The sequence below is a fragment of the Felis catus genome, chromosome D4 (genome assembly GCF_018350175.1).
Source record: "Felis catus isolate Fca126 chromosome D4, F.catus_Fca126_mat1.0, whole genome shotgun sequence".
NCBI lineage: Eukaryota > Metazoa > Chordata > Mammalia > Carnivora > Felidae > Felis > Felis catus.
In genome coordinates this window covers 70,110,764-70,135,101 of record NC_058380.1, presented here as the reverse complement: position 1 = coordinate 70,135,101, position 24,338 = coordinate 70,110,764, and the positions used below count along the sequence as shown (strand labels likewise).

Genomic DNA, 24,338 nt, shown 5'->3' with positions numbered 1-24,338 from the left:
ACCCCAGCAAACCCAGGATGCCTGGGGGAACTTCCCTTCGGGGAGAAAGCAGGTCTTCAGGGACAGTTGGGAAACGACCAAGAACCTAAGTTCACACAGAGTCACATTTGGATACATCACTGCTTGGTCACTCCTGTTTCAGAGCCCACCTTTCACATTTTTCATAGAGAAGAATTCTGGTAGCTTTTAAACCTCATTCAAGTGTCAGGAACCTGGTCAGAGACAAATCCTACCCCCGAAAGAAGTTGAGGTTCCCAGCTGGTAATTGGTCTTGGGATTGGGACCAACCCCTTGATTATTGACTGTGAACTGGGAGGTTTCACGTACATTGTTTAATTTTAGTGTTGTTCTGTTCCACGCTTGGCAGTTGAGGAAACTGAGCTAGCAAAGGTAGTCTGGGGCCAGGAGCAAGAGGGACGAAGGGTGACCTTCTGAACCGTGGGTCCAGGCACATCAGGTATTCCATTTTCCAGAATGCACATACCCCATCCCCACAGGGCTCAGCTTTGGGTTTTGGAAGGAACTATAAGACTTGGCCCCCTCCCTCCCCTCAGGGTTTGTGGTAGGTGGGGAGGGGATCTGCGACTTTGACCCTAACCCCAGAGCTCTACTTCCTACCACCAGATAGTGGTGGTTCCTGGAAAGCAGGGCCAATCTCTCTTCTTTTCCCAGGTGTGTTGCAGGGGCTGGAATGCCTAAGGCACTCTGCACTTGCCCTGGCCTTGACAGACTGGAGGCAGGGCAGCCTGCTGGTGTTGCTTCCCAAGCTTGGGCTCCTCTTACTAGTTCTATTACAGACAGGCCAGGACCTGGTCAGTGTCTATACTACCCTGGTATCACAGGTGTCTCCTTTCATCCACCTGAAGAGGATGAAAGCAAATGTTTTGGTAGGTCGCTGGCTAAAATCTGATCTGGTCATGGGTTCCAAGGCCCACAGATCTTGGCCCACATAGCTTCTGGTTGTGTGTGCACCTGAAACCACTCTCTGCCTGCAGGTGAAGACCAGCTGAGAGCACAGATTTCACAGAAAATTTAGACACTTACTGAGCTGTGTGTCAGGCCCTAGGGTTACAGAGATGAAAGCTGAACCCTTATCTTGGAAGGATGTATGGTGGATTTGGGAAGACAATAATTGTGTGTATGTGTGTGCGCGTGTGCGTGCGTGTGCACGCACCTGTGCACACATACTCTGTATCTTACCCATCTGTTTCACAGTTGCTTTAAAAGATGATAAAGCCAGATGCAAGGGAGACCAGTGGAAGCAGCCATTCATTCTGATGGGCATCAAGGAACACCATAAGGAGTAGTTGGCATTTGAATTCAGCCTTGAGGGTAGAAAAAGATGGTATTTGGGGGGCAGACAGAACAGCAGATGCAAAGGCTCAGAGGCACAAAGAGACCTTGTGTATTTCAGGAATGGTGACTCTTCCCCAGGTGCAGCCTCCTGACCTTGGCTAATACAGGACCTACCTCCTGTAGTCAGGGTGCTCCCCCACGTCTGTGAGGAGGCCCAGCCTCACTCAACGCAGGGGTAAGTGTCCCCTCTTGTTCTCCCCACATAGCAGTGATGCTTGTGGGTTGTCTTGGAGGCATGAGCGCCTTCTGCCAGGTATGCCTTTGCGTTTAGTTATTAAACACTGTTATGGCACTTGCCAGATGCCAGGCACTGTTCTGAGTGGTTTCTAAATATTCATTTAAACCTTGGAGCAACCCTCTGGCTGTGCTTCATACCCACCTGGGTACCAGCATCTTGGTAGGGAGGTCGGGGGAGAGCTCGTCTAACCAGTCTGTGGCCCTCTGTGGGTGATGCCCTCATCATGGTTCGGCTTCTTCTGGCTGTAGTTCACACCAATGTGCCGGGAAACAACCGAGTCTGGGTCGTGATGGAGTACTGGCTGCCATGACCCCATTTCCATCAGAGGGCCAGCAGGGCTCTGCTGACTACATTTTCTGAACCAAAGGCTAGGATCTGTAGTCTGAAAAAGAATGTGCTGCTTCTTTGTGTAAGCGGAGGCCTAGGAGGTGTTGTTTGGATATTGAGAGAGTGGAATTTTTGAGACATTTGATGCTTTATGTGGAAAGTTAGGACAGAGGATTTGAAATTGGGATAGTCCTGGAAAATTCAGGTCCCATGATTTATTGTCAGGATACAGAAGCTTTTAGTAAATGTTTAAGCAATGTGTAGTTTGGAGTGGATTTTCTGTACTGAGCCTCTTGGTGCCTCAAAAGGGAATAAATAGTACCTCCTAGCCCCAGAATCATGTTAATTCCTACCAGCCCCTTACTAGTAGGGTGAAAAAAACTGAGGCTCAGAGACATGCAGTGATCACCCGAAGGATACATTGCTCCTAAGTAGGATAGCCAAGATGTGAACCCAAGTCTGTCCCTAGACAAATCAGTTAATTATAAAATGTGGATGATAATGGAACATTTCCTCTAAATGGACTGTTTTAAAGGAGCTAATAAATGAAAACCCACTAGGGCAGAATTTGGCACACAGAACAGGGTCCCTTCCCTCTGTGGGCGGCCCCTGACCCTCCAGACAAATGCTTTGTTGGGTTATTCAGTGCCAAGAGTCACTGTGGGTGAGAAATGGCCAACCCCTAGGGCAGGGCTACAGCTCCTAGCTCTCAGAGCTCAAGGGACATTCCAAGGGGCAGGATCGAGGACCAGAAAGGGGCCATGGCCAGCTGTGTGCTGTAGGATGAGAGGCACCGGGCTGACTTTGGGAGTAGGGTATGAAGACCTGACGCCCCCCCACCTTGCGGTGAGTCAGCCTCAGTGTAGGCCCTGGGGTGCTTGTGAGAGAAGCAGCGACCATCTCCATCAACCGTCCCTTCACCCTAACCACTGGCAGGCCTGCAGAGAGGACATGACAGTCTGAGCCCGCCTTGCTCCCGCCAGCACCCTCCCCTGGTCTGGTTATCAATACATATATGGTTGCTGTAGAAGATTGAAGTGTCAGGGGTGCCTGCGTGGCTCAGTTGGTTGAGTGGCCAACTTCGGCTCAGGTCATGATCCCGCAGTTTTTGAGTTTGAGCCGGTGTCAGGCTCTGTGCCGGCAGCTTGGAGCCTGGAGCCTGCTTTGGGTTCTGTGTCTCCCTCTCTCTCTGCTCCTCCCCTGCTTGTGCTCTATCTCTCTCTGTCTCTCAAAAATAAATAAATGTTAAAAAAAAAAATTAAAAAAAAAAAGAAAATTGAAGTGTCAGGGGACAGGGAAAAATCTGCGATGCCCCACCTGGAGGCTGCAGTCACCCGGGCCTTTCAAAAACACTTCTCTCTTACAATAAAAGACGAGGGGCCCCTGGGTGGCTCAGTCGGTTAAGCATCCGATTCTTGATTTCAGCTCGGGTTATGATTGCATGGATCGTGGGTTCCAGCCCTGCGTCGAGCTCCATGCTGACAGTGCAGAGCCTGCTTGGGATTCTGTCTCTCTCCCCTCTCTCTCTCCTCTTTCTCCTCTTTCTCCTCTTTCTTCTCTCTCTCTCTCTCTCTCTCTCTCTCTCTTGAAAATAAATAAACATTTTTTAAAAAGGAATAAAAGATAAGATTAATGTTGGTGTCTCCCTCAGGCCCTGGTGGTAATGGTCCCTCTTGCCTCACCCGCCGCAGGGTCTGTGAGAGCCCGGAACCGTGCTCCTCCCCCCCAGTTCACTCCTGCCTTGGGTGTTAGCCCATGATTGCATCTGATTTGGGTAAAACTGCCTGCTGTTAAACGGCTCATACCCCCGGATCTCTCTCCTTTTACACAGTTGCAATCTTGCAGTTAATTAGTGTAATTATTTGTATTAGTACCTGTCTCCCCAGCCACATGGTGACCCGACTGAGGTCAGGGTCCATTGCTTTCTTTTCAAAAAAAAGAAAAAAAAAAACCTGTCTCTTAGACTTGTTTTTTTCTTTTAACTTTTTATTTTGACCTCATTCAGACATAAAGCAAAATTCTCAGAATAGAACAAAGAACTCTCCTATACCCTTCACCCAGATTCCCCAAATGTTACCATTTTATCACAATTATTTTATTCTGTTCTCTATGTATATATATTTTTTTCTTCAATCACTTGAGGGTCATTTATAGAGTCTTCCTTTCCCCCAAAATACTTCAGTGTATTTCCTAAAAACAATAGCATTCTTCTATATAACTACAGCACAATTTCTAGAATCGAGAAATCATTATTGAAACAATACTGTCATCTATAGATCTTACTCAGGTTTTTGCCACTTGTCTTGATAGTGTCTTTTGTAGCAAAGAAACCCCCAGAGCATGCATTTCACAAGGTCATCCTTTTTAATCTCCTTTAAACTGGGACGGTTACTCAGCCTTTCTTTGCCCTTTGTGACCTTGACATTTTTGGAAAGTACAGGCCCATTATTTTATAGAATGCCCTTCAATTTGGGTCTATTTTAACTCACCCTTGTGTCCCCAGTAGCCCTAGAACATCAAATGCACTCACTAAATATTTATTGAAAGAGGAGCACATAAGACAGAGGATTCTACAGGCTTGAATCTTGCTATTTTTATAACACAGCTTCCCCCCAAAAAGAGAGGCTTCATCAGGGTTTAGCGAGCCTGCTATCCCCCAAGGTGTACAAGCAGACATCGGGGTGCTGGAGAGAAGAATGGAGCATTTAAGGAAGGGTGAGACTCAGCCCGGAGGTGTCTCCTAGTGCTCAGCAGCCTTCTGTGTCTGCGACTCTAACTTTGCAGGCTTAGGGGCCCACGAGTAAAACAATGAGAATTCATCATCTAAACCAGAACATCTTGAGAATAAGAGTGAGGCTATTAATAATTGCATCTCATGAACTAGCTTTAACTGGGACTGCCCTAGGCAAATCAGGGGGTGTGGTCACCCTACCCAAGTGTGACTTTGAGGTTGAAGATCAGCCTGGAAAACCGTCTAGCACTAGGAATCCTCTGCCTACATAAAGACAGAACTAATCTTTTTTTTTTAATTTTTTTTTTCAACGTTTATTTATTTTTGGGACAGAGAGAGACAGAGCATGAACGGGGAAGGGGCAGAGAGAGAGGGAGACACAGAATCGGAAACAGGCTCCAGGCTCTGAGCCATCAGCCCAGAGCCCGACGCGGGGCTCGAACTCACGGACCGCGAGATCGTGACCTGGCTGAAGTCGGACGCTCAACCGACTGCGCCACCCAGGCGCCCCAAGACAGAACTAATCTTGACATTACCTGCCTAGCCCATGTTCCTGGCTCCAGTACCTGTGGTGGTCATACCTCCTTTGCCCCTCCCCAACTTTGCTCCTGCTCCTGTTTTGTTTTGGCCCTCCCCTCTTCTGCACCTTCCTGCCATGGGGACTATGGAGAGCCTGGAATGTCATTTACATACCCAGGGACGGAGTCTGTGATAGATGCACAAGGAGGACAAACAAACCAGCTGTGTTTCCCACTGATAAATTCTAATGGAATTTAAGAGCCAGGGTGTGTAAGTGAGGTGGGGCGGGAGACCAGAATCTCCCTAGACCTTATCTTTTTTCCCCCTGGCACCCACACTTCCACCGTCCTTCCTGCACAAACACCCACATCCCTCTCCCAGACCCAGTCCTGAGATCAGAACCAAGTTATGGCCTTTGGCAGAGGCAGGGAAGCAGGTGGCACTGGGGACCCAGGCACAGGAGGATGAGCATTAGATGACCAGTAGGTGTAGACAGGGACTTGGATGCAGAGAAACCAGGCAGGAAACCAGTGTCTAGGGATTCCGGTAACAAGGTCAATACGGGGCCATTTATCAGGAAGCCTAGACATGTAATACTGTGTCCCTAGATACTTGGGTCAGAGGGGGCAGGCCCTGGGATCTGTATAGTACAGTTCTTTAACTCATTTTCTGCCGAGCAAAAAATACAAACCCTGCCTTCCTGGATTAAAAAGTCTTGTAAGATAAAAATGTGAAGTATTGGGGATATTTTCTGGGGCATCCCAGTCACGTGGACTTCATGAACACAGGCCAGTGCAGTACAGTATTTTTATGACTATAGGCATTGGTGGCTTTAATGGCAAAGCCAGTGAGTGAGGGAGTGTTCTAGTTCTTAGAATGCAAGATATTAGCACTTAGCTGAATTTTGGAAAGGTTTTCTGGTTAACTGTGATACGATGCTTTACCTGTTAAAGCCATTCTTTCTCTGACGAGGCAAGAGCTATGTAAAAGCACTTTGTCGGAGGTCACTGTTTATAGGACAGAATCACACAATGTCAGATCCGGAAGAGACCACGAAAGAACTGTTTCTACATCCCTCTTTTTATGGATGGGAAAACAGGCCCTGAAAGGGATACGGCATGCTACATGGCACACAGGTAGTCAGTTGGAGAGCAGGACTGGTACCAACATTTCCAACCCCAGATCTTAGGTGTGTTTTCTAGATCTCATCTAAGGATGTTTATGAGATGGACTGCATATTTCTATGGTTTTGTTAACTATAGAAATAAGTTGCATTGGCATGAAGCAGTTATGCATTTCTGGCTCTTTTATGTGGAAGTTGCTAGGCTGATTTTTTTTTTCACTTGCATATCAAAAGCGACATGCATCTTCCACTGAATTTTTATAGTATAGTGTTTCTCACATTTTATCACATCAGAGTCACCTGTTAAGACCTGGGCTGCTAGGCCACGCTCCCAGAGCTTCTGGTTCAGTGAGTCTGAATCAGACTCAGGTACAGCCTGCAAACTTGCATTTCTAACAAGCTCCCAGGTGCTGCTGCTGCTCCAGAGACCAGGAACCCTCCTTTGGGGACCGCTACCTCAGACTTAATGATAATTTCAGACATGTGCCCTGGGCTCTGCAGCCTGCTTGTCTCCCCCCCACCCTCCCCTACCGCCCCTGCCCTCCAGTCCTGCTCCCATGTTACTCCCACACCAGCTGCCCTCACCATCCCACTCCCTCCAGGTCTCCTACCTGTCGTCCTCACCTTGCCTCTCCAGAGGGTGTGAGTCTTGACCTCAGGCCTGTGGTCCTGAGATGCTCAAGTTCCATCTGGTGGGAACCCCCTCACCTTTACCACCCTCTCCTTCACCTTTCTGGCTCCTCTCTTCCTGTCCTCCAGTCTGAGAAAATGAGTGTCCTTTGCTTTGGCTCAGGCTTGCCTCGCCACTTCCAGCTGAAGGCTGTCGTCCCACCCTCCGGGGGAAGAAAGCCTTCCCGGAGCCCTGCCTCACCTTTAGGTCAGCACTCAGTTACTCTCTTCTCTTCCACTGCCAGGCCTGCTGGAGGAGTCGTCTGTGGCAGCTGAAAAAGATTTGCCCTCACTTCTCAACACAGACATACTCTTCCGTTCTGGGAGTTCCGACCTTCCATGCTGATGATGAAAGACATAATTGTTCTAAATTGCGGTAAAACGCACAGAAGTCTACGGCTCATTGGCATTAGGTGGAGTCACACTGCTGGGCTACCACGACCCCCGCACAAGACGTCATCATCTTGCAAAGCTGAAACCCCATAGCCATTAAATGCTAACTTCTCAGCCCCCAGCAACCACCCTTCTACTTTCTGTCTCTGGGTATTAGATGACTAGTTCCCCAACATGCGTGGCATCCTATAGTATCTGTCATCTTGTGACTGGTTTCTCTCCCTTAGCATAATGTCCCCAAGGTTCATCTGTGTCGTAGCATGTGTTAGAATTTTTTCCTCTTTAGGGATGAATAATATTCTGTTGAATGCATATACCACATTTGGTCATTCATCTGTCAGTGGACAGTTAATTGCTTCCACCTTTTGACCATTGCAGATAATGCTGCTATGAAAAAGACATAATTTTGATTGATTGGGCCTTGCACCCTGAGGCGGGTTAAGCTTTGGATAGCAGTCTCGGCTTTATGTACTCCAGCATCCCCTCACCATGATGCTCTGCTGTGAAGACCAGGGGCTGGTTCTCATGTCTCAGCCTCCTGGGTCTCCGTGCAGCTGGCTCATTGCCCCTCCTTGTTACCTGGGCTTCTGTGATGTGCTCCCACCCCCCTTTCCCTTCGGTGGCTCATCCTCTGGTTCCTTTATCCTCTGTTCTTAATCATTCTGCAGGCTTTCCTGGGTAGACTCACCTGATCCCATCATCAGGAGCTCACGGGTCTGTGTCTCCAGTCCTGGTCGGGGTGGTTTTGTTCCTACGTAGATCACATCTGAACACCTCTTCTTTGAGTGTCCCCAGGCCCCTCCTCTGCACCTTCTTCCTTAAAAATGCCCTCGCTGTAAGTGATGCATCTTCCAGCTTAAAAACCCCAGAGTCATCCTTCACCCCCCAACACCTGCACTGGACAGATTCTGCCCACCACACCTCAGAAGTACCTCCTCCAACCTGCCCTCCCTCTCCACCCCTGCTAAAACTGGGTTAGTCCCTGTGCTTCTCCCCTTTGCCTCTACTTTTGCTTCCTCCCCCTCTCCCTGGTAGGCCCCTCACACCTCTACCTCCTTCATACTGCTGCCAGAAAACGTTCTCTGCGAAAGCACTTAAGGTCACCCCATTCTGCCTGGGTTCCGTCTGGCCTTGCTTTCCCCTGTGTCCAAGCCCCAGCCCCACACACCATATGCTCTAAGCCAGGGCTTCCCAAGCTTTAGTGTTAAGATGTAGATTCTGCTTCTAGGATGCCCAAGGTGAGCCCTGTGGTCTCCATTTGTTACAAGCTCCCGGGTCGTGTTGAGACTGACCCACAGACCGTACGTGGAGAAGACTCTGGAATAGATCTGTGTTTCACAAATAAAGTTCTGCCAACATATTTTCAACCTATAATGCAAGAATTTTTAAACATTGTGTTACGGTTTTAATGGTTTTTTTTAATTAATCTTTTTTCAGTCATAATGACTGATTCACTGTTACTGTGATTACTTGCCACTTAAAGACATTTTCAAAGACTAAGAAAGGCTTCAGTTTTTAGGAATTACCAAATAGGTCCAGGTGTGTGAATGTGCAGGCGTCACAAAAATGTTTTCCCCTTAAAGAGGTACATGCTCAGGGTCAAGGCTCCTGCTTACGAGCTTCTGCAAAGGCAGAGACTGTCTCTTATTCAGCTGCACCCTCAGAATGTTGGCAGAGGGGAGGAGTCTCAGGTCTTCCTCTAAGAGTTGCTGATCGTGGAACCTGATGGTTTGATGTGCTATGTGCACACCTGGGTTGGAAGGGGAGCCCCTGCCTCCAAGCCCTTCTGGGGAAGGTGCTTTCAACTCCAGAGGAGGCCTGAGGGCAAGCAGGCAGGGAGGTGCAGACCGAGTACCAGGGAGAATCTGACTGTTCACCACACCCGAAGGGTCGGGGAAGCAAGTCTCACGAGGCAAAGAATCAGGTTTGTGGGGGTCTGCGAGACAGAAGTCAGGGAACGACGTGGCCATTTTTGGCCAGCCTGCTCCAAAATGTTACCTTCCTGTCCCCTGGTAACTCTAAGCTCTGTAGTCTGTCAGTGAAGAGTTATGTGACCCGGCCTGTGCCTTCCTCTCCCACTTATTCTCCTACTTTCCCCTCCTTTTTAGGTCCCAGCCCAGTGCAGATGGGCTGCCTTGGCTGCAAGCCCCCTTCCCCAGTTTTCTCTGCGAGACTCGTTATCTCTCAGTACAGGCAGTAAGCTTGGGGTCGCCTCTGCGCCCCACTCCCACTAACTGTGTGACCCTACTTGAGCTCCTGATGTCTCAATTTTCTTATCTCTGCACGGGGAATGACAAATATCTCCGACTCACAAGGCCTAGGGAAGATTCCGTGATGACAAGTGCTTCTCCCAGCAGCACTTAATTACTTAGGAGCTGCTGGTTGTCAGTTGCTGCCTGCCATCTGTCCCTCTCAGTAAGCTTGACAGAAGGACCATGGTGACATTTGTCCACAGGTGGAGCCAGAGGTCTCAGCTGGAGGGAGCTGTGATGGGCAGGGTGAGGCTGAGGCAGTGCCACGCTGGGGTGGATATGAAGGTCCGTGGAGGCGAGGAGGCGGACGCTCTGGAGGCTGGGCATGTTGAAGGCACCCAAAGATGGCAGCTGGCAACAGTGAAAAGGGGGAAGCTGAAGACCTGGGGGAAGCTGGATTAGAGTGGGGAGCAGTGTCCCTCAGACTTTAACGTGCATACGAGAAGATGTGGACCCCAGAGGTCTGAGGCAGGGCCTGAGAGATTCTGCATTTCTTCAACGTTTTTTTTTTTATTTATTTATTTTTGGGACAGAGAGAGACAGAGCATGAACGGGGGAGGGGCAGAGAGAGAGGGAGACACAGAATCAGAAACAGGCTCCAGGCTCCGAGCCATCAGCCCAGAGCCCGACGCGGGGCTCGAACTCATGGACCGCGAGATCGTGACCTGGCTGAAGTCGGACGCTTAACCAACTGCGCCACCCAGGCGCCCCAAGATTCTGCATTTCTAACAAGCACCCAGGTGATGCTGATGCCTCTCGTCTAGAAGCCACACCTTGAGGCATTGGTGCGGAGCATGACCGCGGTAGGGAAGACGCTCGTGGAGAAGAGCGTACAGAAAAAGCAAAAGAAGCACAGTGGCACCCCTTTCTATCCAGCTCCGTGGGGGATACCTCGGAGTGGCAGGTGCACCCAGGTGTCTGCAGCATGGCAGCCAGATTGGAGTCAGATGAGGGTGATGATGGAGGAGGGGCAGTAGGGGACCCTGAGGGCTTTGAGATAAGTATTGAGTGATTTGATTTTGTTGTTTGATACTTCATCCTTCAAGGTCTGGCTTTGCCGCAAGAATCCCCTTAGAAGCATTTTTCGTCCCAGGCTGAGCTGTGGTGACAGCCTAGACAAGGCCCCACCCAGCAGCCAGTGGCACACAGCTGTCTTCTAGCACGAACCACGCTGGAAGGCGATTATTTGATTATTCATGCATTTCTCTCTCTGAGCAGCTGATGAGTTCCAGAGAGCACGAACCCGAGACAGCCTCTTACTCACCTGAGCCCCAGCACCGGTCTTAGAGCCTGGCCGCAGGTGGGGCTCATGAGATGCCTCGGGCATTAGGGATGAATACAGAACGTTCACGAAGGAAAAACAAAAACATGTAAATCCCTGTGACTGAAAGAGCAGGAGAAGCAAGCACTGAGCTGGGGTGGTGGGAGATTGTTGGTGTGGAGGAGGGAAGATGGTTTAAGGAGGCATCAAGGATCTTAAGTAAAATGCCGGGAATGTCTTTTGAAGACAGCGTGTGGCCTCCGGAGGGCAGCTGCTGGGGATTTGGGCACCAGCTCTCAGGGAGAGTTGGACTGTGTGTCTCTAAAGGAGCGGAAGATTCGACCAGGGGATAGGAATTTCAGCCAAGCAACCGTTGTGTTGATCTGAGAGCCAAGAGCACACCTGCTTGTTTTTCCTTCAGGAGAGCACAGGTGCCCAAACTTAGGCAGGTAGAGGATAAAGAATTGCAGCTTCATGAGCCTGAGTAGAGCCAACAGATTGAGACTCAACACAAGGCAGGGCCACAGCACGCAGCCCGTTAGCACTCTGGCTCCCTGTGCCCTGTAAGGTGGGGGTCCATCAGCTCCCTGGGCCTTCAGAGGCTCCGATGAATTGAGGTCAGCCTCAGTTCCCTGATTTGGAAATGGCATCTCAGTGAGAGAGGTTCAGTAACTTGCTCAGAGCCGCAGAGATGGGAAGTGAAGGAGCGAGCCTGGGGTCTGTGGGCCTGGAGGATGTTGGGTGGGGCAGCTCAGCCCTGGAACGGGATGGGGGGCAGTGGTTGCAGGTGTGGCTCCCAAGGCCCAAGTGCTGGGTGCCCCCCCGCCCCCCGCAGTGGGGTTGTGGTTAGAGGAAGAAGCAGGATGAGGCGAATGCGGAAACTGGAGGTGGCCAGAGGTTTAAGTAGTTACACACCCTGGGGGCCAATAAAATGAGGTGACAGCACTTTTTTTAAGTTTCATCAGTTTGATTTTCTTCAAATTCATTATTGCTCATTATAATTTAGGAAATACAGAAAGGTTGAAAGGATAGGAAGAAACTACCAATTATATTTGTGGTCTTGAGTTCCTTTATAATTAATTACCTTAAATAGTTGTGTTCACTGTAGAGACAGTTTCATAACCAGCCTTTTTTACTTACTATTCTGATTTAGTGATTTATTTAACCCGGCCCTCTACGGTTGGAAATTAGGTTTTTTTGGTTGCAATTCTCAGTGTGAAGTATTGCTTGGAGAACAATCTCTGCAAATGACTTTGTTTCGTGCCTAGTTGTATCTTGACAGTGGGTTCCTAGAAAAGGAATTAGACCGCCTCCCAGCATTGTTGGGATGATCTGTTCTTATCGCTGACACAGCCTTCCGAAAGTGCAGGTGTAAGCCCTGTGTACATTAGTTGTTTGTTCATTCGTTCCTGTGTGCAGTTCACAAGCATTTATTAAGCGCCTGTGGGGAAAGACTCCATTTTCCGTGGCCAGGTCAGCAGAGGAACAGCTGCCAGCATCTCTGGCTTGACTGGGATGTGTGGGAGTGTTTGATCACACGCAGCGTCCCAGCCCTGCCTGCCCCAGTAAGCAGGGACAGCCCGTGGGTCCAGAAGTAAACTTGCGGGCCTCTGTGGCTGCAGGGTCCAGTCATACTAACCGTGAGTTTGCGCTTTCCCTCTGTACTGTTTGGCGGTGTGGTAAACGCTGAGAATGGTGTTCCCCGTCTTCCCCTCTCCTCGTGCATTCCACGGATACCTATTGAGTACCTCACGTGGGGAGGCGCTATTCCGGTGTAAACGTCCCTGCCTTTTAAGGAACTACCGTTCCACCAGGAGTCAGGGATGTGGGAATTAGGAAGAGACAACTAATATGTATTAAGTCCGACGGTAATAAATGGTAGGGAGAAATACAGAGTAAGGGAGATAGAGAGTGACAGGAAGACCTCGCTGATAGGTAACGTTTGAGCAGACGCGTGGGGAGAGCTGGGTGGAGGATGTCTGAGGGAGCAAACCGTCAGCAGCGGGAACGGGCTTGACATAACCTGGGAACGGGCAGGGGGGCGGAGTGAGAGCAGTGAGGTGCTGTGCGAGGAGGGCAGGAGATGATCCTCAGAGCATCAGGACATCTGGGCCTCAGGGTTTATTTTTTCATTGGGAGGCCCCGTTCACAGGGGCCGTTGCTGCCATTTGAAGCAATTCAGACTCCCCCCCTACCTTTTTGTTGCTTATCTACAGTGGGTGATCACTGAGGCCTGTGTTCGGTGGGGGAAAACTCTGGGAGTTGAAACCCAGGCTTTGGGAAGTCACGGCCTTGGGTGGCTCTTGGGTCTTCTCGTGTGTGTAATGAGGGACTTGAGCTAGGAGATTGGCGAGGAAATGATGAACTTTCCGGGGCTGGGACTCAGTTAAGCGCACTGGTTAGATCTTGGGTCATTTTCAGTTTACTGATTGGAGTAAGTGAAATTGTTGATAGATAGTTAGCTCTTAATAAGTTTGGCCTGTCATGTATTTGTTACAAGCAAGTTGCTCAGCCAGCTGTGGGTGCTTGCAGTGGTGGTAAGCAGGTGGGGTGGAGCCGGCCCCCCATACCTTACCCGTTCAATCATCCATCTGTCCATCATGCAGTTTTCGAGCACCCAGTGAGTACCAGGCACTGCCTGCACCACAGTGGTGATTTTTAGGAGACCTAGTTCTGCTTCATGAAGTTCATGGTCTAGTGCACCAGTGCTAGCTAGCTCTGCCAGAGGATCATGGTGGGGAGGGACTCTGGTCAGAAAAGCCAGGGCAGGGATGTCTCGGTGGCCCAGTTGGTTAAGCATCCGACTCTTGATTTTAGCTCGGGGTCACAATCTCACAGTTTGTGGGATCGAGCCCCAGGTCACGCTCTGTGCAGCATGGAGCCTGCTTGGGATTCTCTCTCTCCCCCTGTTCCTCTCCTGTGCTTGCATGGAACCTCTCTCTCTCTCTCTCTCTCTCTCACTCTCTCACTCTCTTTCAAAATAAATTAAGGAAAAAAAAAGGCCAGGGCAACCCCTGACTCACACCATATACAAAAATTAACTCAAAATGGATCAGTGACCTAAATATAAGAGCCAAAGTCATAAAATTCACGGGGGGGGGGGTGTGGGTGGGTGGAGGGAAGAGTAAATCTTCATGACCTTGGGTTTACCAATGGGTTCTTGGTTATGATAAGAAAGCACGAGCGAAAGAAAAGTAAATAAATTGTACTTCATCAAAATTAAAAATTTTGGGGGCACTTGGGTGGCTCAGTTGGTTAAGCGTCTCTTGGTTTCAGCTCAGGTCATTATCTCCGTGTTTGTGAGTTCAAACCCCTCATGGGGCTCCATGCCTCTCTCTCACCGCCCTCCCCCGCTTGTTCGTTCTCTCTCTCTCTCTCTCTCTCTCTCTCAAAATTAATTAAAAACTTTTGTACATCAAAGGACATTATCAAGAAAGAAAAGACAACCTACAGATTAGGAGAAAATACTTGCAAATCCTATATCTGGTAAGGGTTTATTCAGGAAGAAGAACTATAACTCAACAACCCAAATTAAGATAACCCAATTAAAAATATGGGCAGAGGACTTGAATAGACATGTCTCTGAAGATCTACAAGCGGCTAATAAGCACATGAAAAGATGCTCGACATGGTTAGTCATCAGGGAATTGCGAATCAAAACCGCAGTGAGCTGTCACTTCACACCTGCTGAGATGGCTATAATCAAAAAAGGATAAAAAGTATGGGTGCAGTTGTAGAGAAATTGGAACCCCTTCCATTGTGGATGGGAATGTAAAATGGTGCAGCCTCCGTAGAAAAGTCTCGTATTCTCAAAAAGCTAAACATAGAATTGCCATGTCCCAGCAATTCCACTCCTAGGTATATACCCAAAAGAATTGAAAACAGGCTCAAATAAATGCTTGTACAGAGATGTTAATTGTGGCACTATTCACAGTAGCCAAATGGGAAACAGCCCAAGCAATCAACAGACAAATAGATGGACAAAATGTGGTGTCTCTGTGCGACAGCATGTTATTCAGCCTTAAAAAGGAATGACATTCTGGGGCTCCTGGGTGACTCAGTGGGTTAAGAGTCCGACTTCAGCTTAGGTCATGGTCTCGTGGTTCATGAGTTCGAGCCCCGCATCGGGCTTTGTGCTGACAGCTCAGAGCCTGCAGCCTGCTTCCGATTCTGTGTCTCCCTCTCTCTCTCTGCCCCTTCCCTACTCACGCTCTGTCTCTGTCTCTGAAAAAATGAATAAACCTTAAAAAAATTTTTTTAATAATAAAAAAAGAATGGCATTCTGACAGTACAATATGGATGACCCTTGAAGCCGTTATGCTAAGTGAATAAGCCAGACACAAAAGGACAAATGTTGTCTGATTCCATTTATATGAAATACCTAGGATAGGTGAATTCACAGAGACAAAGTCGAGGTTGCCAAAGATTGGGGGGAGGAAAGGAATAACGAGTTATTGCTTAATGGGTACAGAGTTTCTGTTTGGAGTGACAAAAAAGTTTTGGAAAGAGGGGTGATGGTTGCACAACGTTGTGAATCTAACGCCACTGAACTGTATGCTTTAAAATGGTTAAAATGGCAAGTTTTATGTTCTATTTGTTTTACCACAAGAAAGACCTAGAGAAACAGTGTGAGATTTGGGAAGAGCATGACTGCCAGGAGCCACTGGGTTTGGTTTCCCTTCTCCCCGGGTCACTCAGGCACCATCCTTGCCGCCTTTAGCCTCGATCTCTTTTGATGTCAAAGTCAAATGAGGTGACAGGTGTGGAGTGCAGGTCATAGGAGATGCATCCCGTCCCCTTTAATTCTATCCTTCCCAAGTATAAAAAGATTGTCTGGTAGGGGCACCTGGGTGGCTCAGTCGGTTAAGCGGCCAACTTTGGCTCAGGTCATGATCTCGCGGTCCGTGAGTTCGAGCCCCGGGTCGGGCTCTTGGGCTGACGGCTCAGAGCCTGGAGCCTGCTTCCGATTCTGTGTCTCCCTCTCTCTCTGCCCCTCCCCCATTCATGCTCTGTCTCTCTCTCTGTCTCAAAAATAAATAAACGTTAAAAAAAATTTTTTTTTAAATAAAAATAAAAACAAGATTGTCTGGTAGAAAGGACTGAAAAGAGAAAATCTGGTGATTTTGCCCAAATTCTCATCAATTACCTGCTCATCTGTTTGGCCATTTTCCTCTAGGAGGCGTGGGGTCGGGGTCCTAGCCACTTCCGGGCCCCTTGTGGCCACACACCTCTGGTGCTTTGGCTCTAAAGCAAGGCTCCCCTAGGCCCCTGTTTCCCTGACGCTTGTGAAAGCCCTTGGTCCCTTGCTCCTTCTTCCCTTTTCACATTCACAATGGGTTCTTTCGGAAGTTGGAGCCCCTACTCACTAGAAATCATCCGGACACCCGGCCACACGGTTATGATTTCACCAGGTGAAATATTGTAAACTATAACAACAAAAACTGCCGGTGAATTGTTTGAGCTACATGGACAAATGTCTCACGGTGGGATAGGAGGAATGAGTACAACTTGGAAAAAAAATAAATGCTCCCAATCAAGACGACACTGCCGGTCGGCACGTTGTATCTGATGTGCGTGGATCAGAGCGCACCCTGCGTGGCTGCTCCTCTGCCTTCCTGCCCTCTCCTTCCCCTCCAGGGCTAGCTACCTTCGGGTGATTGGAGCCAATGTGTCTCTCGCAGCCGTGGAGTTAGATTCTGCACTGCCCGTGTACCTCCCACAGCTCACTGCAAGAACAACAAGGTTTAGATGCCGCGTGGCTATCCCCTGCCACACCTCAGGTGCCCCACCCCATGGCTGTCCCAGGAGATCCTTGGCTTAGAGTCCCCCCCCCCCCCCCACCAGGGTGAGGGACAAAAGGTCTAGTTGAGCTCAACTAGAGAAGCCCAGCCTTCTGAGGGCTGCAGTGAACCTGGGCCTCCATCATGAGTCCTCCAACTCCTGGGATTCCTGAAGGCAGGTGCAGTGGAGGGGGGGACTGGCCAGCTCTGGGGCTGGTGTGCCACTCTCAGGATCCCCCTGGAAGGAGAGCCAGTGGTCACAGGGTCAGAGAAGCCCCAGGCCAAACTGAGGGCCTGGCCTCAAGAAATGAGGTGACGTACTCCTGTTCTCCCACTGCTAATAATTAACCCGGGGCGACTGCCTGTAGACCTGGAGGTGCCTTCAGATGTCATGCGCATGCACTCCAGCCCACACCTTTTGCCAAAAACGAGAGGAAGTCATTTACTACGCGTCCTCAACTCTGAGAGATGTGTGCCACATTTTAACTTTCCTCTAATCGGCACGACCTGGGCCGTCCGAGGGTACTTTAAATTTTTCTTTACATTTTTTTCGAAACACCTGTTAATTCAATTGTGTCATCTTAGAACAGAGGGAATACGGTAATAAATACCCAAGTCATTACTCAGGTTTCTGATATTGCAGAATTAAATGGTGTGTGTGTGGCGGGGGGTGGGGGGGGGTAGGTTTTCTGGACCATTTCCTCCTTAAGAGGAAATCTACAACATGTGAGCTGTGGGGAGTGTTTACAAAGATTATCTCAAAAGGTAAGAACGTACCTTTAGTCAGGAAATTACAGAGACAGTAGTGATTAAGTGGGGCCTTTTTCCCTCCAGTGAATCACCTGTAATTCATCTTCCTTCCCAGTCACGTGGGCCAGTGGACTCAGCGGGCAGGAGGTATGTGATGCCCCGCACTGAGCTGGGGGTCAATCGCCCCATTTGGAGGCCAACTGTGTGACTCCAGCATGGCTCTTGGAGTCTAATCTACCAGCCTGTAAATTGGAACAGGAATGCTGCCTTCCAGCCTCAGTCAGAGTGAATGGAGTCAGAAGCAATGGGTGCAAGAGTATTTAGAAACCTCTGAAGCCCCTGAGGACCCTTGGCTGTTCCCCAGGACAGGAAGCCCGGGGGAGGCAGTGGCCCAGGGACTAGGAGTAAGGTGGGAGAATGGGCGCATCAGAGCTCCTAACAGCTGCTGGTGAGTGTTTGCTGTGAGCCGGGCAGGAGGGCCCTGCTCCTCAGAAGTATTTACTTGTGCAGAAACCAGATTTACAGAGTTCATTTGACCAATGTCCTGTGGTGTTGGGAGTGGTAGGGCAGAGACTGGAACTCAGATCTGACATTCCTTCAGGCTTCCAATGGGCCCAGCCACCAGGAGCCCCCAGGCAGTTCCCTGCACTCCTTAAAAGCAGAGAATGGATTGTATTTCTGTATTCCCCGCTCCTAGCATGTGGAAGACCTCACTACAAGCAAATGTAACAATGGCAGCAACAAGATACATTATTTGCTGACTAGCATTTTGGCAGGCCTTTCTAAGTCTTTTTAGAGTCCATGCAGGGGCGCCTGGGTGGCGCAGTTGGTTAAGCGTCGACTTCAGCCAGGTCACGATCTCGCGGTCCGTGAGTTCGAGCCCCGCGTCAGACTCTGGGCTGATGGCTCAGAGCCTGGAGCCTGTTTCCGATTCTGTGTCTCCCTCTCTCTCTGCCCCTCCCCCGTTCATGCTCTGTCTCTCTCTGTCCCAAAAATAAATAAACGTTGAAAAAAAAAAAAACTAGAGTCCGTGCAGTTCCCTCTCATAAATCTTCTGACTCCATCTCACCAAGTCAGAAAGTCCTGGAAGTCTGACTAGCGTACATGAGAATACATTTTATCTTGTTTTCTAGAGAGGCTGGGTTGCTATACCTAATATATCCGGAGATGGCCCCTCGGGTTAAAACCTTACAGGCAGGGGGTTTTAAGTTTTTTTTTTTTTTTACATTTATTTATTTTTGAGAAACAGAGTGAGACAGAGTGTGAGTGGGGGAGGGGCAGAAAGAGAAGGAGACACAGAATCTGAAGCAGGCTCCAGGATCTGAGCAAGCAGTCAACACAGAGCCTGATGCAGGGCTCGAAGCCACAAACTGTGAGATCATGACCTGAGCCAAAGTAGGACGCTCAACCAACTGAGCCACCCAGGTGCCCCGGGAAGGGGATTTTAAAGCTGGAAGGAGCCTTCCAAAGTCTCTAAACTAGGAAATCGATGAAAGAAAACCAGTGAAAAGTAAAGAAAAAAATAGAGCAGTGGCTTCCCAGTTTCCTTGGCTGATTAGTGACAAATAGGGTGATGCTTTTAGCGGGGGGTCAAGGTTTCAGGGTTGGAGGATATTTTTCTGTGTTTCCTTGAGATAAAATCATGGCGAGGGCTGCTGGTGGTGAGGATTGGGTTTCTCTGGCCAGGCTGCCACTGGCTTCAGACTCCTTGGCAGGAACAAAGCTGGCAGGATGGTCCTGTTGTGAGATCCCAGCTTCTTGGCTGGGATGAGTTGCGATTAGCACATCTCAAACCTTTCAAAGTGACTTTAGCTGTTTTCTTTTCTGAAGGCTTCTGCTGCTTTTGGCTGTAAAGGGGTGGGGGCTGGAACCCAACATAGAAATACCATGGACTTACACCCAAATGGGCGTGTCTGTGCCCCGAGGGCAAATATTAGCACAGTATTTTTGTAAAGTTTATGCAACTTGATTCATGGCCCTGTAGAGTAGATTTATTCCATCCTGTTTTCCAGTCTGTTTGGGGCCTCATGGAACTATCCAGAGGGAGAATGGAAAGAGACTGGTAGCTTAATTTTAGGTGGAAATAGCTCAATATAAAACATACTCTACTATCTATACTTTGAGCTTTTATGTATTGCTTTTGGTCCATTCGTATTCTTTTATCCCCTGTTTCAGTGATGGGGTCATTCTAGTTTTTTTTCAAGACTGAAGTACCCGTTTAGAATTCTTTCCCATGAGAAGTCTGTGTATAAGGAATCTCATTTTGAATAGTGCCTACTTTGAGTGGACTTACATGTACAGAGACTTAACCTTGGCACTATTGAAACAAGTCATAATAGAGTCTTGGTCATGGGTGCTCAGGCTACACCCATCCCACCTCCTCCAGGGCTGGTCTGCCCTCTGCCACCTTCTCACCAAAGGTCTTATCCGCCTTCTCTGCTTGATCACCTCTAGTGACAGGGAACTCCCTCTCTCCTGACACAGTCCCTCTCATATTTGTGCAGCCTTGACTATTCAAAAGCTCTTCCTTCTGTCAAAGAGAAATCTGTTTCTTTTGTCCTTCACCCATTTGAACCCTTGGGGTCTAAACAGACCAGCCTAAAGACAGTAGTCATAAGTACCATTGATTGGACCCTGCCAGGTGCCGGTTAGTTTCAGACATACTCAGTGCTTCAAACCTTGAAAGGCATAGAAAATCCCCCTCCCCCTTTTGTAGGTAAGGAAAAGGGTGAGTGATTGCTAAGTTCACGCAGCTACTAAGTGGTTAAGCTGGGGTTCCAACCCACGTGCGATTGATTCCATTGCTGCTGACTTTCCTACAGCCTCACGCCACATCGTGTGTGACAGCTGCTTGGATTTTTGAAGCACCAAATCTTCTCCCTGAGATAGCTCTAGGATACCAGTTATGCCCGAGACACTCCTGCTAAATCTCTCTCCTTGCGTTTCCTAAAATGTGTTTCCCCTCCTGACTTTTGTATATGCACTGCCATGTTGGAAGCCCCTTCTACCTAGTTGACTTCCTCTTATCCTGCAAGGTTCCCCTGTGACACCTTTGTGACCTGGTCCCACTGCCCACCCCAGTCAGGTCGGAACCCCTCCTCCTGTTTCTCTGGCACCCTGGGTGTTCATCTCCCTTGGATCTTGAAACTCCAGGTACTTCTATGCATCCGGCCTGACATAGAGCAGGTGCCCAGTAAATGAGTATTGAGTAAATGGTCCAGAACTCCTTTGCCAAAGTAGTACTAAAGGTTAAGAGTAATTATAAGCAAGATTGAGGGTCTGTGCAATGTAGTCCTAGTCCAGGGTGGGACTTTGGCCAGTTGTAGGGAGGATATAGGGACAGTTTGTCTGTAGGAAGTCCTGGAGTCCTTTTCCTCCGCATGGTTTGGTTCCATCATTCCAAGGCCTGGAGTTCCTTCCAGGAGGCAGGCTTGCTGACCTCTGAAGGTTCTGGGTCCACTGAGGTGGCATCCTAACGGGAGAGGTTCACTAGACACTGTTCAGAGCCTCACCTGGGGGGAGACCACATCCCATGCTTCTCATTTCTCTGCAGCCCATACTGCACAGATACCAGAAGCATCCACATGTGTGCTGCTCACAGCCCTGGGAGAGCAGAGTCCTGGGAAATTTGGGGCAGGGGTGCAGTTTAGCACTGCACTGTGATAACCTTTCCTAAACATTAAAAAAAAAAAAACTCACTTAAAAAAAATCTCATGATGGGGTGCCTGGGTGGCTCAGTCGGTTAAGCGTCTGACTTCAGCTCAGGTCATGATCTCACGGTCCATGAGTTCGAGCCCCACATCAGGCTCTGTGCCAACAGCTCAGAACCTGGGGCCTGCTTCAGATTTGGTGTCTCCCTGTCTGTCTCTGCCACTCCCCCTGCTCACACTCGCTCTCTCTCTCTCTCAAAAATAAATTTAAAAAATCACAGGAAGAGGGGAACCTGTCTGGCTCGGTCAATAGAGCTCATAGATCTTGATCTTAGGGTCGTAAGTTTGAACCCCATGTTGGGAGTAGAGTTGACTTTAAAAAAAAAATCTCATGAAGTTGGTGTTAAAAGTTAGAAGAGTAGTCCCCTCTGGGGGAAGTCCTGTTTGGATGGGGGCACGAGGGGGCTCCTGCCAGGCTTCTCCTGAGAGCTGGGCACTTAGGATTTGTGAGGCTTCGAGAAAAAGGTGGGGTTTGGGCAGTGACTTCATGTAATAGACCCAGCAAGGGTAATGAGTGTAACGTGAGTGTCCTCATCGCTTAGGGGCGGCTGGTGCGTTCAGTTCCTTAGCTTCTCATCGCCACCCTGAAAACTTCGCTCATGGAACGTTAAGAGGTTGGCTTCTCTTTATAGCAACATTACCTCTTTCCCGAAACCGTCCACGGCCCCCACAGAGTTCTTCATCTTGCCCTTCAGGTAGCCTGAATCTACTTCTTGTTATCTCCCAGTATCAAGTGTAACTTTCTTATTTTGTTAGTTTTGCCAGTGTCATGGTGTTGAGCCTATAAATAAACCCTGACTCCATAATAAGAAAACTATTTGGCATTTTGAAGTTGTAGGAGAAGGAGGGCGCTAATTACGGGTCTCTGTCTGAGAACGAATCCTACAAATTACCCCACCCTGCTTCCTGGGGGCCCTAGTTGGTGATCCACTCCCTGAACAAATTACAGGAGCTTTGGAACAAATGATTTGATCCCAAGACTGTACGTCTGGAGTGTTCAGATTAATAATTGCAGGATAATTTGAGTAGTGAGCTGTGCTATTGAAGGGACTTGTATGAGCCTTTTCTCCCATGTGGTGGCAAATAATGTGAAATGCGAGAGTTAGAAACTTTCATAAATGTGCTCACAGAAGCATCTTTTCTTCTAAATAAGATATTAAATACTTTTATATCTGCATGCCCAAATTAAAAACCAGTCTCGTGTGCCAATACTTCCATTGTCAGCTGCAATTATTATTTTCACTGACAGCCGTTAAGCTTTAAAAATGCTGTTTAAAAATTAATTTGTCCTGAGCCTCTGTGCTGAAAAATCAGGGCATTGGCTGTAACACTGAATTAGCAATATGAAAATGCCATCCTTAATAGATTTCTTTCTAATTTAGAAATGTGTATAGTGATTGTTTACATTATAAACTAGTTTTTAAAAGAACCCCGTATATTTATCTTTGTATTTAAGCAGTGTAGTACTTTGGATATTAAAAAGGCAAGTACGAAGGAGGGGAGGAGTAATTGCCAGAAAGCGGTATTGATAAATTTACGGAAAATAGTCATGAGGAAAATTCAGTTTCATGTAATCAGTTGTATGGTAATTTTTTTTTTGAGAGAGAGACAGAGTGAGTGGGGGAAGGGCAGAGAGAGAGGGGGAGGGAGGGAGGGAGAGGGAGAGAGAGAGAGAGGGAGAGAGAGAGAGAGGGAGAGAGAGAGAGAGAGAGAGAGAGAGAGAGAGAGAGAGAGAGAGAATCCCAAGCAGGCTCCTTGCTGACAGTGCAGAGCCTGATGCAGGGGCTCAAACTCATGAACCATGAGATGAACCCATGACCTGGGCCAAAACTAAGAGTCGGACACTTAACCACTTGAACCACCCAAGTGCCCCATTGCAATTTTATCAGATGCACATAATTTAGAATTAATAAAGTAAAATAGTACATACAGTAGTGTTTTTGGGGGGGCTCCTGGGTGGTTAAGCATCCGACTTCGGCTCAGGTCGTGATCTCAACAGTCCGTGGGTTCGAGCCCCACGTCAGTCTCTGTGCTGGCAGCTCAGAGCCTGGAGCCTGCTTCAGATTCTGTGTCTCCCTCTCTCTCTCTGCCCCTCCCTTGCTTGCACTCTGTCTCTCTCTCTCAAAAATAATAAACACTAAAAAAAATTTTTTTAAGAAGTGTTTTTTTAAAATATGTGAGTATTTTACAAATGAGAACTAAAATCACTATCTGGTTGGGCTGAGTTTCATTAATAACTTTTGAAAAGCCTAATCACAAAATGTACATGTCTCTCTTCCTTTTGTCTCTTTCTTTCCTTACCACGATTGTAGTTGACTGCCCCTCATTTCTGCAAAAGCACATTACAGAAGACCCTGCTGCCTTTTTTATAACTTGGATATTACGAATCGTTAGGAATCACTGTCTGTGAAAGATGTGAACTAATTTGGGTGAACAAGCCAAGACATCTGGTTACATAATATCAAGTGATAGAACCCTTTTTGAACTAACATTATTTTCGTGTTGCTTTCTTCCTCTGTTATGACAACAGTGCTAATCCCAGCACTGACATATAGACTGGAAAGTCTGTGCTACTTTAACAATGTCTTAGGAAGTGCTTCCCCAGACTAAGGGGACAGCTGCTAAGCTACAGAAATTCCTTTTAGCTCTGCAAAGTGATTTGTAATGTAGGAAAACTGACGTAGAGTGCTGACCTAACCAAGCCCTTGGCTGTAGTCACATACAGTCAAAACCGAAAGGAACCCTGGGATCATCTGGTTGAGTATTTTCCACTGCATGGTGCTCAGACCTGCTGTGTCTGAGTCCCCTGGGGATGCTTATTAAAAATGCAACTTCAGTCTGACAATTAAAGCAATGGCAAGGTCCTGGTTTGGATCCTGGATCAGGAGGAAAGAAATAAAGGACATCATTGGAACAATGTGCAAAACTTTAATATGGGCTGTATATTATATGAGTGCTTTTATCAGTGTTAAATTGCCCAGTACAATAATTGTACTGTGGCTTGAAATGTCCTTGTCATTGAGAGACATGCTAAATATTCAGAGGTAAAGGGGCATAATATCTACACCTTCCAAGTGTTCAGTAAAAAGCATAAGGTGTGGGGGTGTGTAGGAGAGAAAGCATATATGACAGAAAGTTAATTAAATCCTGGCCAATGGGGGTATATGGGAGTTCTGTTTTTCTTGCAACTTTTCTATAAGTTGGAAAAAATTAACTTTTAACATGCAGT

At 48.2% G+C, this 24,338-nt stretch overlaps 1 protein-coding gene across 4 annotated transcripts in view; it reads left to right on the top strand.

Moving 5' to 3' along the window:
* The window catches only part of PTPN3 (protein tyrosine phosphatase non-receptor type 3), a 150,390-nt gene that overhangs the window by 38,607 nt on the left and 87,445 nt on the right, over nucleotides 1-24,338 (top strand). Inside the window, exon 1 of one of the 4 annotated variants that reach the window (XM_045043569.1) lies at nucleotides 11,909-12,509. The exons of the other annotated variants lie outside the window; for them this stretch is intronic. The gene's annotated coding sequence lies outside the window, so the exon portion shown is untranslated. Of the gene's footprint in view, nucleotides 1-11,908; nucleotides 12,510-24,338 lie in introns of those variants that run through there. 4 annotated transcript variants of the gene reach the window in all.